The following is a 16,905-nucleotide window of genomic DNA, read 5'->3' on the forward strand; positions in this document are numbered from 1 at the left end:
CCTTATCATGGTCAAAATACACCTGCTGCTTCTCCCATTGCTAGAAGGCTTGTTATTCTGTCTTTAAAAGAAATTAGGTTAATTGTCAAGTCTTGTCAAATACGTAGTAGCTGTTACTTGTCATCTTTGTGGTGCTTTCAAAAGGGTTCTGATTGTCTTCTCAAACATTTGAAGGAGAATTGAAGGTGAGCTGTCTAGTTTGTAATGTATCACCTCCATACAAAAAAAAAAAAAAAAAAGCAAGCCACCGCCATCCGTTCTTTCCACAGTCTTTGCTTTCCTGTTATTCTTAGAAATGACTGTTTTAATCAGATCAGCTTCAGAGCAAAGTTCATCAAGCCCGGCTAATTAGTAATGTGTTGAGGGTTTTTTTTTCTACTTTCTAAGCTTTCTCTGGACTGCTTTTTACCTACTTAGGTTGAAGTCTTACCTTGTTGGTCTTAATTGTGCTTGTAACTGCTTAACATCTGACTGTTTTGCAAAAGATTGATGCAAATCAGATAATACTTGTGATTTCTTGGCATCAACTAATGAGACCATGGCTCTGCCTGCCTGCTGGAATTGTATCACCAATTGTGCAGTTTTGTTTGCTTATTTGTTTTTATGTCTACTGTATTTATAATATGACATTTGGGGGTTTTCCTTCCAATTTCACCTCAATTTGTCTCCATGTGCTCTTGCCATTTTTTGAACTTCTTTTTCTACATGCTTTTGCCTTGTGAAGAAGGAATTCACAATTTAACCAAATCAGTGGTATTCTATAATTTATTTTCTCTCACGCTGAAATAGTTTGAAGTCATACACTTGATCCGAAGTTTCTAACTTATTTTTCCCTTATATTTTTCAGCTATACTCAAGTCCTTTAGATACAGAAGTCTAGTTTTGTCAGTTTGGGGAAGGGAGGTTGAGGAGTGTCCCATTCTGAAATAAATTCACAGAGATTTTTTTTCAACACCTCTAGTTCTTCCTATATTTTGGACTACTGAGCAAGCATATTAATCTTTGATAAGTAAAGCAACATTTCCATCTGTTCCCATTTTTTAATAAGCTTTGTCTTTTATGATTTGTATTCTGGTCATGATACTTATTGTAAGTTATACTAGTGGCCTCATAATCGTGTTTGTTGTATTAAGGCTTCCAGCTCTTCCTCATCCTTACTGTGGTTCTGTACAACCATCTAAGACTAGTTTCATTCACTCTTTTCTCTCCTTGCTTTACTGTGACTATATTTATAAATAAATGTCTCTTTCCTTATTTTTAGGTCCACATCCAGGTTGCCTTTTTATTACTTTTCTGAGTGCTTTTGTCAACTGCCCCATTGAATCCTTATTTAAAATCTTCCTCGCTAGGTTAGGAAATCAGTGTGCTAGATAGCTTGTCTAGCTAGGCTTGTCCCCAGAGGTGTCTGATATCAAAGAGTTAAAAACACTATATCTAAGTGTTATCAGTTCAGTGACCTCTCCCATGCCACTTTGAACAATAATTAACAGTGCTGTTTCAAGGAAGATTTAAAAAAATGTGCCTATGTAATTACGTTGGATCGATGTAGCCAGTTTAGTACACATTTGGGGTTATAACATTCAAGTACTTTAGCTCTACATTTTTTTTTGTTAAAAGTCAATTGGACATTAACTTCTGAAAAAGTTACTTACATTTGATTAAAATACATGGTGTCTTTTTACATTGTGACATTTAATATTTTGTCTTGAAAAGGTAACATTGAACATCTTCTAAAATAGCTTTACTTTTCTGCAGTTTTCTGTGCAGTGAGTTGAACAGGAAAGTTATAGCTCTGGATAGTACAAACTGGAGATCAAACCTTGCTTCCAGTACAAGCTTGGCATTTGATCTTGGGTGAGTCACTTAACTTCTTTGTAGCTTACTAGCTTACACTGTAACTCTGGTCTGTAAGATAAGCATAACGATTCCATCCTTTTCTGTAAAGCACTTAGTAGAGCTGCAGTCAGAGGCACCATGTTTCAGTGGTAAACAACAGCTACAGCAGAATTAATGCCTTAACTTTGCACACAAAGAGGAGCTCTAAATCTGCCTGGGAACTGGATACACTGCAGCTGTACATACTTTTCTTTCAAAGCACAGGTTCCTTGCAAGTTAAAGTTTAACTTTGGTAAGGAATAATTGCAATAACAAGTAGCTGCAATGATTTAACCAGTAATCGCTACATTAGGGAAATAATTACACAAAATTTAGTGGGTTTTTTAGAAGATTCTAATGATTGGCCAAAGCTATTAAAACTTAGCATTGATTTCCTGTTTCATACAACAAATGTTGTTAATTGTTCGCCTCCACCCTAAATTCATCAGCACACTAGGTATTTTCTTTTGTCTGAATAAAATGACTCTGTATTTCAACCATTGCTGCTTAATACTACTCTGGTAAAGCTGAATTACCTGATTGCTCCCTACTTATGAGAGGGCAGCAAATATGCAAATATTCCCTAAGGAAGAACAAACAGTGTTACATCTTATTGGCCCAAATGTCAGGATAAATTCCTCATGCTCTTCTTCAGAGTAGCATTCTTTCTTGGAACTGTTTCATCTTTACATTGGAGATAGGATTTAATAAATTAATGTGAAACATTAAGATGAGGGAGGAGAGGAGAGAAAAGTTACTCCATCATCTGGATTTAGGAATCTGACTCTATACAGAAGTAAGTACTTGCTGTGAATTGAAAGAAGAGCAAGCTCTGAATGGCTCTCTGGAGGCTCAGTTGATGGTATACAAAGCCTTAGCTCATAACTGAGCTGCAGAAATAGAATGCCTAAAGCTACACTGTAAATCTAATTTCCCTAAACTACAGATTGTGCAGTAGTACATTGCAGAGCTAGTGGGAGAAATGGTTCATGACTACCAGCATTCACCACCACAGTATCTGCATGCTTTAAGGGTATGAATGTGAGATATGAGAAGTCAATAAGGTTGAAAGAACGTGTGGTTTAAAGCCTCCAGCTTCAAATTCCAAGGAAAAGCAGTTGATGGAAGAACTGCACAGCAGCACTGTGTGATGCCAGGAGGCAGTTCTTTAAACAAGCCAAAATGCAGTTCTCTGTCTTTAAAGCTAACCACCTAGAAGAGCTGAGGAGGGGTTTTCTACAAAGTCTGTACTGATGAATAGTAATTTTTTAGTTACCGTTACTTTTGAGCATGGAGACTTCAGTGCTACTGTGGCTGTAACCTGCCTGCTGTGTTTGTACACAAATGGTGGGACATTTACAGGCAGCCTATAGGAAGTCACAGCCAGTCCCTTTTGTCTCAATGATACATTGATTTCGGTTATATTGTGAAGCAGAGCAGGTTGGGACTTATCAATAATACTTTTTTTGACAAAAGCAAAACTGTCAAAGCCAAAAGTCAAACTGTCAAAGTGTGTGTTTGATAACCAGTTTATCCTTGGTTTGTCTCTGGAATCACAAAGATCTCCCATCACTGAAAAGTTATAATTATATTAAGCTAGAGCTGTCTTAAAGGGAAAGCTTGTATTCACTTGAGCATCGTGTATCACCTTGGATTTCTTACGTTACAACTGATTTTCCTGTTAATGAAATATTTTGAAGTAAGGTTCATCACACAAAATCTTGAAGTGGGTAGGTGTCAAAATCTCTGAGTCTTTTCACACAAGACAACAATTCCTAAGAGGCATCATCTTCAAGAGAAAATATTTTGGATAGGATGCTAAAACCCAGTTTCTTAATGTCTTTTTCTTAAGGGTAGAAACACAGCACTTAGATCCTGGCCAGACTCTAGCATTACTTTTAATTCCCTATGGGTCACAAATACAGATTCTACTCTTCTTACTCTGAACTCCTGTGGAGAGTTGATAGATGAACTGTTTTATATTGCAAGGTACAATTGATTGCATTTCAGCAATAACTGTTGTTGTTTCTCTGTGACCTCTGCCTTGTATGTTTGTCATTTTAAACAATGTCATAAATACCTTTTGGAAGGTGTTATGGAAGCCTAAGATTTTCTGGATTTAATGATGTCTCAGTTGCTCACTCTTTCGTATGCTAGATGTGCTCTTTTAGATGGACAGGTATACTAGTTTTCGAAAGACTTGCTATAATCAACTTTCAGATGTAATTTGAGTCATGTGATAAGTTGGTTAGAAACAGTAAATGAGAAGTGATACCTTATAAACTCATGGATTTAAAACCAACTACAAGAGATGAAGTTTGCCCTGTGGTGCTTCATGCAGTAGATTAACTTGCTGGGAGACTAAAGAGAACATCAAGATTAATCTGCTCTTGTTGGTGAACCTTGGAGACTGTCCAAATTATGACAGCTACAGTTGCTGGGATGTAGAAATGCTGAGGCTTTGCTGTGGGCTAAAAAGAAAATTACAAAAAAACTTACCCTCCAGCATAGTTTGTATCTTGTAGATCTGTGGACACAGCTAAATGGAAGATGCCTATATTTCAATGTAGAATAACGAACAAGGGCAGACACTCTCTCTCTCTAAGATGTGGCAAGTAACTTGCTCACAAATAAAAAATTGACTGCAAAGTGCAGACAAGAAAGATTGCCAACCTAAGTGTGTCTCCAGTCTCCCTCGGTGGGGAAAACTGGAATGTGTAGCTTGCCCAGCATCGCTGGAACCTCTGTTAGGACAGGGGCCAAAATCAGTCTCTGAAGTCTTGATCACATTCTTACTCTGCTCATCAGCTCTGCCCTTGAAGCAGGCTAATGGAAAACAACAGGCCTTTTGAACAATTTAAAGCTGTAAGAATGCTCTGCTCCTGCAAGGTTGGTGTGTGCATCTGCTTTCCTTAACTGAGAATTGAAATACCAACATAAATGCTTTCCCTTCAACAGCTTTTTGTGATGCCTATTTAAAACACTGTCATCTTTTGGTACCCAAGGCCGCAGACAGAGGTAAATGCTGCCTCCTCCTCCCCATGCCCCATACTGATAGTGGGTATAGCAGCAGAGTGCAGATGTTTTCTATTCAGATATAAATATTCAACACCTGCTTGTTCCTGCTGACTAGGGGGAAAATTGAACTTTAACCCATTCAATTACCAAACCCACTTAGATTTCTTATTTCTCCAGTAATCATGGGAATGTGCACAATGCCAAATTTCTCTGCTGCTCACAGTGATCAAGTTGGGAACAGCAACATTGGCTGAAGGGTTGTCTTTGCACTTGGAAAAGTGAGGATCATCTTGCAGATCAGCTTCAGTGTAGAACATTGAACCTTATGCTCTAGGTAATTAACTCTTTGAGCATTTGACTGTAAGGTAAGAATCTTGACAAGAAAACAATCTATTAAAAATTTTGTGCAATGATGTAGCAAACCCAAGAGCAGTTGAAAGAAAATCAGAATTCCTTTACTCAGCGTGATTAATAGGCATGATGAGATGTATGCAGCAATGCAGTGGGATTATTAATGAACCCACCTTTGCAAGTGAGATAATTAAGCAAACTAGGATTGCATTACAAACATAGTAGAGCTAATTGACTCAAAACTTTGAGCTCACAGGGGTGTCGTCCTGCTGCTGCAGTAGGGTATCATAAGATTACCTGTGGGTAATTGTATCTGAGCTTCCTTAATGCTTCCTTCACTGTTGTCACAGCTGGCTGAACCAGTGCCTTTGTGGTTTGGGGAGAGGATGACTAAGAGAAATTCCACAGTATTAGTTCAGAGTCGTTTCCCTGGGATTGTAGAGTGGGGGAGTGTATTGCAAACAAATTTTCTGGGCAAGGAATAAAGGCTACATTTCCCATATGAGGGGGTAAAGCCCTAACAATACAGACCAGAATCTGAAAGTCCATCTGCTGACTGTGTAGAAAGGGATGGCTCATGGCAGTGGTGGTGCTGCTGGGGACCCCAGGACCTGACCCTGGAGTGGAGGGAAATAGCAGGCGCGCACATGGCTGGGTGAAGGGTCCAGCTTCTTTCCCTGGACTGTGACTGAGGGGATCCCTATTGTGTCAGCATTGATGTATAATACCACTACCCTTGTTTTGAACAGTTTGTCTGAGGCTACAAGAAGGAGGAGAGGCCCAGTTTTTCTGTCTTGCTGGTTTAGTTCCCTTTTAAAACTTTTTCAAAGTGCCTCTGTACAAATAATCCTCTTGAGAAGTTCACTAAAGTGTAAGTAAAGATACCAGTCCCTAAACACATGCTGCATAAATGCTTCTGGGGATGAATTAGTATGGAAATCCCTGTTTCAAATTACTTTTAAGCTTCATCTCAGTGATGTTTTTTTCTAAAACAAAAAAGAATGAAGAAGCATAAAATTGCTACAAATGTAGCTTTGTAGCTCTAAAAAGTTCCAAAAAAGAGCCTTTTGTAGCTGCATAAAGGTCTCTAGTTTCCTTGAAGCTTCAGTCCTGTGTTTTAGCTCTGGGAATACAAGACTAGTAACTAAGGTTAAAAACTTGGCAGTCTTGGTAGTGCTATGTAGATGCAAAAGAAGATGGGATTTGAATCCTGAGAAGTTATATAAATCACTTACTCTACCCACTTTCCATCTCTCTTGTCCAAGCTAAGTAATCTAATTTTCTTTCCAGCATCTGGCTATTCTGTTTCAGTGTGCCAGCTTGGTTGGAAAGCCCCCTCCTCTCCATAAAGAAATGAGTGAGGAGAGGCTGGAAGTCAGCAACCAGAGCTGACAGAGAAATTCCCCTGGGTCCTTGCCACCAGGATAGGTCCTCTACATATACTTCAATTCATCACTTGCAAAAAAAATTTAACGGACTAACAGAGCAAATAAACTGCACAGCTTCTCTTCTCAGATGTTAAATCAAAATACTTGCAAAAACCCATCCCCTGGGACAAACACCCATTCAAATGATGAGCTTAATTGCTTATAGTTATTATTTCTCATCTGAAGAGGATTGGCTTACTTGAATTTCCATAGGTAGAAGGTGGAAGTACATGCAAGTAGCATCATTTTGTGGCAAAAAAACGCTTTTTGACAGTTTTTCAGACTTTTTCTTCCTAAAAAGCCAGTTATTTTAAAAAAACTTGTGATATAATAGATTGCTTGTACTTTTAAAAGATCATCAGGAGGACTTGTCAGCAACAAGTCCCTGTGTGGAAAAGGAGAGAAAGCAAGGAATAGATGGCTATCTCTGGCATATTGTTTGATATCTGGAGGAGCTTAACACTGTAAGATGTTAGGTTTGGGTTCAAATTTGTGATATTTGATCTCATGAAAATGTAGAAATTAAGCTCAAGAGACTGAAGGCAAAATTTTTAGAGATTTAGTGTAAGTCAAAAATTATTTTACATGCTGAATTTAGAAGCTGGTTTGACTGTTAATCTTCTTGTGCCCACTAGATGTCACCAATGTATGCTGTTCCACATAAAAACTACCTCTATTGTTGCTTAAGAGACTGATCAACTGGAAGATTTGTTAAAATTTGTGGTGGTGGAGGGGTTGGAGTTTATTGATAAATGGGCAGGTAGCAGATGAAGCCGTGGCAGGCAGAGGGTTGTTGCATGGAATAAAAGCAGTATGTTATCATTTTGAGTAAGGAAGTGAACCTTCTCTGATAAGCCTCTGCCACGTGCTTTGTAAACTCTTTCACCTCTTCCCTAATTCTTTCCCAAGACATTCATAATTCACAATTAATGTAATGAAAAGTGTGATTTCCTGAACACTCCTGATCATCCAGAATTGGCTGAAGGAGCATATGTATAGGTTTGAAAAACGTTCACACTCTTCACTGTTACTGATTTTTACCATTGCTGTATATGGGATTGGGTAATGGTGTTAATTAGCTCCAGCAATGACAGGGAGCAAGCTTAAGCAGAGAAGCAAGTTTAAGCAGAGGAGTATGCAGTACAGGCTGTGTCTCTTAAACAGTGAAGCTCTAGTCTTGGACAAGTTCCTTTAGCCTTTGCTGCATCCTCCAGAGATTAAGAATGGCTTGAGGAGATGCCATGAGACTGAATTGTCTCAATTTTCCAATTAGTTGCCCTTTGATTTAAAGAGAAGAGCATTAGGCTTAAGGGTAGTAAAGGACTTTTAAATATGGACAGGAATATTAAACTCTAAGTATTTTTATTTGAAGGAACAAAAAGAATGAGGAAAATGGCAGAATTACCCTCTTCTATAAATTGAATAATTTTCATAAATTTCTTTTGGTGAAGACTTTCTTTAGTGAAGGAGAAGGGGGTCATCTTGCTGAAGCCCCCATCTGGACACAGGGGATATGAGTTTACCTTAACTTCTTTTATATGACTTTGGAAGCAAGGTTCAAGGAAGAGACTTTAGATACAGTTTACAAGAGAAAAGAAGCTTAGCAAGGTTCTATTTGAGGAAACCAAGTGCTCAGACCATTTTTTTTTTCCTGTCAATGCCTTTGTCTCCTCGCCTAACTAGTTCAGATCAGTTCTGTCTCCTAACCTTTGGCCCCTCTTGAAGCAACCATAGCTATTCTTTACTACTTTTCCATTCTACCAACAGAAAATTATGTAATGTTACTATTAAGTTGCAAAACTCATTCAGCCATGCAGGCTGCTTATCAGTGCTTGTTATGCCTTGCAGGTATGCCGTTATGTCCTGGCTGCTCTCAAAGAGGCACTTTTTCTTGATTGCTGTTTTTTTTTTCCCTCTCCTTTAAGGGCTTCTGCAATGCTTTCAGATTTACTTCATTCTGTGGAGGTATTGAAGAAAATGGATTTTTCTTCTGTATCTTCATTTCTAGAAGGAAGAAGATGCAGGTATGTCTGTTAGACCATGGTGGTAACCTGTCATATTTTTCCCGATGCTGAAATCTGACATGGGTTGACAGAGAAAACAGTACTGGCCAGTACAGTAGATTGCATGATTTATCTTTTTTTTATTTTGCATACCACTGTGACCTTCATGTGTCCTTAGAAGCAGGTCAGGCTGTAGTGCCTCTGGCAGCACTTTTCTCTCACCCATAAATAGCAAGCCAGCAATTACAAAAAGCCATGGTAATTTGAATTGATAATATCAGCTTGGTATATAATTCCACAGCCACCCAAAAGAATAAGCTTTAATGACTTTCTGCAATTATCTCATCTTTTATTATCACTTCTGTAAATACATTCCACGTTGTTTCCATGATTAGTTAATTCTTAATATATGCACGGATGTTGTATGCCTTGTGTCATTTTTTGTACGGTTTTCAAGAACAGACTGATCAGGTGCTCGTAGGAGCATGTCCACCATCAGCAGTTAATGTTGCAGTGCTGACAAGCCATACAGTAACAGTTGAAAAAGGCCAGTTTTCTCAAGGTGTAATTCTTCTCTACGTAGCAGTATTGTCCTTGCCAATTTTTGCCAGAACTGGTCTCTACTGCATATGCCTCTGCTTGTGTTCAGTAGCAGTCTATTTCAGTAAGTGTTCGGGGGGCATATGTCACTCACACCCAAAGTTCATAATATTCCTGCACATATACTGTGCCTTATGTTGCCTTTTGAGGTGTTGGTAGAAAACTTGCTCTGTATTTTGGTGTAAAAGCATGCAAGGATGATACCTTCATTTTAAGCCTTTTATAGCAGAGAAGTCCCTTCTCGGGAGGACATTACAGCTCCTTTTCTCTGTACAAGGACATGGAGATGAGCACAGGTTGACAAGATGGGTATGAACTTTCCTCCAGAGTTCAGTATGCCTGCATGCCTCTGCATGACTTGTATCTTATTTTTGGTCTTTCTCCTAGCAATATTATTTATATGACTTTTAAGTTATTTCTCAAATTTCAGTTCTGCTCCTTGAGCCCTGTCAAATGCTTTCTGCACCCTTTCATTCTGATCTGTTCTTGTCCTTTCAGGATGCTTCCAGTAGATACTTTGCCCTGTATTCCTTCAGGAAGCTGTGATACGTTCTTCTAGGGAAAAAAAGCACCAGGAACAGATTTTTAACTACAAAGTAGTCTGTAACAGTATTTGTTCCCACATGGCATATTGGAAGTGCATGTTGAACTCTGCTTATCTAGGGGAATGTGCCAGAACAATCAAAAATTGTTTAAAAATATTGAGCTTCAATTATAATAAGAATGTTCTGCTAGTTGGATGCAATTGTATTTGCTAAATGTTTCAAGTCCTAAATATTTACCTCAATGACTTACTACTCCCTGCTACAGTTGGTAAATTCAGTTAGTTATTAAATTCAGTTAGTAAACTTTTAAAAAATATTTGTAAAGTTAATGACAAAGGACATTCCCAGCAACATGAATTACTGGGCAGTGGAGCGCTTAAAATCTACCAGTCCCATTAAAGATATCTGAGAATTAATTTTGTGTAACATTTTTTGTTCCTTTATTGTATGCATTCTCTAAATCAAATCCAGAACTAAGCACCCTTTAAAAAAACCAAATCTGATTACAGCTCTTTATTCCCAGATGTAACAGACTCTTCTTTTAAGCTGTGATTTTGGTTTTGTTTTCTCAGTTCAAAATAAAATCATTCCTACAGTAGGAATTGGATACTTCATATCCATTCTCAGTTTTTCTGTTTTTTCCTCTAAATTCTGTATTTTTTCATAACCTGGTCTTATCTGGATGACACTTGCTTCTTGTGAAAGAGTTAATCAGGGGTTTTCAGCTCTTGTAGACAAGGTTCCCCCATAGAAGTCTGCCCTGCCACCTGTGCTGCTCCTGCTTTACAGCATTAGTGCATTTGCTGGGCAGTCCTCACTGCACATGGTTCCAAACACATACAAGATTATTAATTTTTTTCCAGTGTTTTCCAAATGCTGGAGATGTTCACACTCCCATGTCTTCCACGATTTTTTTGCTTCTCAATTCCTAGCAACCGGCTTTGTGAGGTATCTTCTGAAGTTCTTTGCTCTATGGTAACTCTGGTTTTCAGTTTCCTTTCTTACAGGTGCTTCTCATTGAGTGTTTTTCTTCTCTGCTGAAGGAGTCAACAGCTTGACAGCCCTTCCCGTGGAAAAGCCTGACCCTTTAGCTGTCTGGTGTCACTGTGAATCTTTGATACGCGATTAAGGAATCTGGCACACTGACTTCATTTAGTTACAAATACATAGCTGTAAAACATTAAAAGGGCTTTTCTGTTACTGACCTTCCAGCAGTTTCCTTTCTTTAGGAAGAGAGTATTTCTGAAACTTGTTTCTGCTGGTGTCATAGTGTCGCTGGCATTGACTCCCTGAGCCGGCTGGCAACTGAGCCTGTTGTGGGGATGAGTCACTCTGTCTCCTCTGCTAATCCCACTCCTCCTGCAGCTCTGCTGGTGAGCAGTCGCTGCTGCTAACAATGCAACTCCACCCTGTCCCCCTCCTGCAGCTCCCCGCGCCCACAGCCAAAGACCTTCAGCTCACTTTGGGGCTGTAGGTACTGTTGTGGGAGGCAATGTGAGAAATTACATGTGGCCTCTCCACTCTCGCATATTGCAGATGCTTCCCTGACCTGAGATTTACTAGATTTGTGAAGTGATTCACTGATGAGTGTAAAAATAATTATTGTTCAGTTAAAGCCAGTGGCATACAAAACAGTTATGAGCGTGGTGTGTGCGCACCGGAGGAAAATGTTTTAATAGGTTACAGAGCTGTACAATGGTCAGAATGAGTTCAGCAGCATGGGATTCACCGCATAAGATGAAGATCATAAAAAGAAATAGAGTTTGTCTACAAGGCTTCTTTGTAAGTTACAGCACTTTCTGTGTAGTAATAGAGGAATCTTTTTAGAAAGCTAATTAAAAATTTATCTGTAACTATATTTTTTTGAAAGGGCTTGAAATGTTTGAGTGCTAAAATTATTGAAGATGTGTTTGAAGAAGAAAATTAGACTAAGTAAGATACTTCTTCTGGGAGTTCCTCATGGACTCCTTTTTAACAGACATTAAAGCCCTGTAGTCTGGTTTTCCTGAGCACTTTAGAATAGCTTTGCACGGCATCACATCACAGTCTTAATATGAAATATTAAAATGCACATTTCCACAATTTTTAAATGGAAAATGTTTGTTGTATAACCCTTACATGGTTATGCTGATGTATTGCTTAAACTCTGTTGAAAAGTTTCTAGTAAGTTTTCAGAGCTGCTGCAAATAACGTTTTGTTTTTCATAAACCTCTTTTTTCTCTTCACTTTGCTGTCCCATGCTACCTCCTCCCACTTCACTTAAAATTGAATCATATATTCAGCATATGATTCAACTTGTGCAATGGAAGTATGCAGCAAATTAATGACTTCTTGACAAAAGGTCCTCACAGAAGAATGGATACGGAATGCAAGAACCAGTTCATCTTTAGCCCATATTCTCTGAGGACATTTTTCTTCCCAGTGTGTGTAGGAACAATTGTACGAGGTGGTAACACATGAATGGCATCAGCTGTGCCTGTGCAGGCTGCCGAGTGGGACCTGATGGGCATCCCTGGGCTGGGGCTGTCCCTGTGCCCCTGGCTGCCCTTGGCCAGTGCTGAATGAGTGGATGTTCTCTCTCACTCCCCCTGTGCCATAAAGCCCCTGGTGGTATGATACCAGTGTCTCACAAAGGAGACAGTGACATTTCTAAGTGGCAGAATTACTGTCTCCGTTGCAACCACTGCTGATATCCTCTATGAATACAGTGAGATACACAGAGCTGGTAGATGTCAGAGACGTGCAGAGGAATAGCGGCCTATCCTTTCCCCTATTTGCGAAGAAGTGCACAGCCCCTGATAAGAACTCGGTGCCAGAGTGAGATAATCAGCTGCAGCAAAGATGAAGGCTGGGGATTTGCAGTTGTCTGGCTCTCCCTGTCCCTGATAAAAGACAAAATTATTTCTCAAGGAGAGCAGACTAAAGGAAAAGGTTAATGGACTGGTATCCACCAGAAACTTGCCAGTCTCTTTTCTGAACCCAGCTCTGCTTTTGGTCTCCATAATATCCTGGGACAGAGATTTTTAAAACTAAATCTTAAGTTATATAAATATGTATCCCTTTCTAATAATTTTAAGCCTAAAGCCTGATACCATCACTAGGTTTTCCATAATTTTGTATTCTGATTATAACAAAGCAGTCCTTCCTTGCTTTCTGTGGCCATTAAGAATTTCAGGCAACTCCATAGTCTACTTCCACCACTCATTTTCCAAGATGAAAAGCTTTGCATCAGCTAAAGCAATGCTGCAGTGGCTAAAAGGTTCAGAGTCAAATGCAGCAGAAGCACAGCTCTTTTTGGTGTTTGTCAAGCTATGGGGCCTCAGAAATGGCCTCTGAAATGTGAACGAGCAGCTCTGCCTTCCAGCACTGGGCTGTACGGTGGGGGCAGCCCAGTGGCAGAAGCCACAGGAGAGATGCCCATGCTGTGCAGTGGCTGCAGAGCTGTCCTCCTGCAGCTGCATCTGATTCAGAGGGGCAGAGAACTGCAGAGAAATATACTGTGAACCACCAGCTATGACCAGTCAACGAGCAGTGTGAGGCTGGAGTGTCCTTAATGGAGACCTTTGGAGGGCTGCTGGCAAGCTAATGTGGAAGGAGTTGGAAGGATCAGTTGCCACGACAGATGTGACAGGAGAAAAAATTACGTGAAGGAGGAACACTTATTATCCAAAGGCTGACTGAAGTGCTGAAATCTGAGAAATGCTGTTTGCTTGTCAAATCAACAAAAGGAACACTGCGGGGTTTTTAGTAAGGTTGTTTTTAACAAGAATCTTTGTTCAGATGAAACTGGTGCTCCTACTTGCTGCTTTGCAATAGTGTTCATGACCACTTCAGAAGCTTGTATCTTCTATCAGATGAAGAGTCTAAATGGTGGTGGTGCATTTTCAAAACAGAGAATCATTAGATTTTAATGGAATTAATTTGTTTAAGGACTACTAAGGCTGGCAACTGTCACTGTGATTGACATTGGATTGTAACCTCTGGGAAAAACACAGATTATTCATCTCAGAGAAAGGGAGAAAATTATAGAATTGCATTTTCTTCAGGTGCAAGTAAATAAAAAGATCAAGCTAAACTTCAGAGCTGACAATGTTATAGAGGCCTGTAACACCTTCTTCTGCCTCTGTGGCTGTCAGCGTGACAGGAAACATGTTATTTAAATGATCATGAGATCTTTCCAGTGATTCTACAATATATTTATTGCCATCTTCTAAAATTTTCTCTTTTTCCTGTAGAATGATTTCAGACATCATGCTTTTTGACTGACTAGCCCACGGCTTTAAAGAATCACCACTTTCCACTACCAGGCTTTAAAGGCAAAGATTTCCAAGCCAGGTTAGGCCAGCTGTCCTCAATAGCCCCCTGTTCTGTCCCCATGATAAAAGACCTTACACTAAACAAACTGAAAAAGGTTCTTCTCAAGCTTCCTCTGTCAGAGGTCAGCGAGTGGTCTACAGGGGGAAAATGCATGTTACTAAACAGAATAGACTGACCAGCTGATGCAAACATTGTGCTTGATGTATTGATGGTTATCTGAAATGGGGTCAAGAAGAAAAATTAGAATCTTCCCTGCTCAGAGTAAAACTCTGACCCTAAAAAGAGCACTAAGAAGCAGCAAATATTTCACTGACTTCTATGGTGCATGACAAAGGCTAAGGTAAGAATCCACCTGTGGGTGTCTTCCTATTGCAACCCCCCCCCCCCAAATTTGGGCACATTTCATTGTTTTCTAAACCACCTGATAATATTATTTCAATGTGACAGCAGAGATGATTAAAGGACACCCCTTTATTTTAAGAAAAGTGATTTTGAGGACTCAGCCAGAGGTGAGAGGTATTGCTAGAAATGTGGCAGTCAATGCTGCAGTCAAGCTTGAGGAGGAGACAATGACACCTTCCCTCTTCTCAGCCTCAGGATAAAACAAACCTCTGGACTCATGGGTTTATGCCACATCGAGTCTGCAGCAGCCTGTGCTGGTGTCAGGAAAGGGCAGGCAGTGGCCTTGCTGCCAACACTGACCACTGCTGAGCTCACTATTGGTATTGACATTGAAAATGTGACTGACAGCAGGTTATCATTGCAAGCAGTGAGTGGGGAGGAGGGAGCTGAGCTGCTCCAGGGGTGCCCTGGCTTGCCCCTGGCAGTTTGCAGAGAAGGGAGAATGTGTCCAGATGCCTGCTCCTGAGTGGGGAGCCCTGGACTCCAGCCCGCCCCCACTTCATCCTGAGCAAACCCACGTGTACTCCTGCATCACGAAATGCACTGTGGAGCCCTGGCACAGCCACAGCAGGCTGCTGGAGCCAGGGGCAGGCTCAGCCCTGTGTTGATGGACAGCCATCTCACCCATTTTGTGCCCAAAACAGCCTGTGGCTTGCAAAACAGCTGTTGCCACTGCCACACAGCCCATAATAAAGATGAGTTTTCCAAGACTTGGGTTTCATCACTATCCAAAGCTTGAAACATCTTGCTGAATACAGCAGAAACTAATATGAGCATTAACTCTAGAGTAAGTTTGCAGTCTGGAACAGACTAGTGATTTCCCTCTGTGCTTCCACCTGAGCCAAACCATGGGACAGCACACCTGCATGATGCTGTGCAATTCTCCAGGTGCTGGAAAGGCAATTGTTTTGGTTTATTTTACTGTTGCTATTCAGTGTAAATACAAATGCTTTCAAGCAGATTTCTTTGCAGCACAGATTTTCTAGTCAGTGTGAAGTAATCTAGCAACACCAGGGTCAATCTGAGGGGAGGGTGCTGCAAAGTAGTAATTAATTAGTCTAATTGAAACAAGGTTGGGCTTAATAGTCTGTGGAGCTGGTGGTGGTGGGCAGGGCATACGCAGCTGATGATTGCGTTGATCAGGGTGTGCTTCGTTCAGTTTGAAAGTCAAGGTATGTGTGCTAGTCTTGCTGGGGTGTGGTTTGGGGGTGCTTGTCTCTAGTACCCTTTAAGTCCTTGGGTCTGTGGACATTGAAAGATTTCTGAGTTTTCTGTGCTTCACTGAAGCTGGTGGCATTTACTGAGCTGCAGGAGTTTGTCTTCCATGCAGCCCAGGCGAAAGTGTGAGGGTAGCTGGGCAACTCCTCTGGTGTACCCTGCTGAGGTTTTTTGTAACTTTGGTTTTCTGCTGCTTATTTTAGGCTCTCAAAACCTGAATTCAGTCCTCTGGGTATGAAAGTCTTCAAAGCAGTGTGTGTCTTTATGTGCACACACATAGTCATGTATTTATACATGCACATGAAGCTGTGTGTCAGTATGTGCAAATGTATGCCATGTCCACAGCTTTTTTAAACACCCAAAGTTCTGAAAGGTCTTCTGCTACAAACCTGTAATGAATGAAGAATACTGTATTTGCCTGTGAAGTATTAAGCAATATCCTGTTTTCCTGAGCTGGACCTCTTGTCAAAGGATAATGTAGTTTATATTTATTTTCCATTTCTAAGAGTAAATTATTTTCTCTGATAGGAAATCATAGAATGGTTTGGGGGTTTCCCTCTTTAAAAATGCTGTAAACTCAAATGTTAAGAGGATGAAATTTTGAGAGAGAGAAAGAGGGTAGAACAGAGGATGAAAGAGTAAAAGAAGCATTAGCAATTGATGGCTTGCTTGTGAGCACAGAGGGAATGGTGTGTTCTAGCCAAAAATAATGTGCTTGTACCCTCTTGAGTAGACTTCAGGCTGGTGCCTGGATCTACACACACTCTGTATTGAAGCACATTGGCTTCAGCAGGTCACTGTGGGGAACTAATTGCAGAGTCTGTGCACAAGCACAACAGAGAAACATGTTATAGTTCTTGTTTCTGTTCATTTCACCTTTTCTGGTTCGGGATCTTGTCGCTAGTGGTAAATATACAAGTCTTGACAAAAGCGTTGTAGACTAAGCCTTTAAATCATATGTGCTTCTGTGAGGTAGGACTGGCAACCATCCAGCCCTTTTTGGGGTCATATCAGCATGTCTGTACGTTGCATAGCACAGCAAATCTCAGTGGGAATGCTTAGGTGTTATTGCAATGCAAATATTGAATTACAATTATGCTCACAAGCACAAATATGCAATAGATGCTTTTTCACTTGAAATTAGAGATG

Source organism: Athene noctua, chromosome 1 (genome assembly GCF_965140245.1).
Source record: "Athene noctua chromosome 1, bAthNoc1.hap1.1, whole genome shotgun sequence".
NCBI lineage: Eukaryota > Metazoa > Chordata > Aves > Strigiformes > Strigidae > Athene > Athene noctua.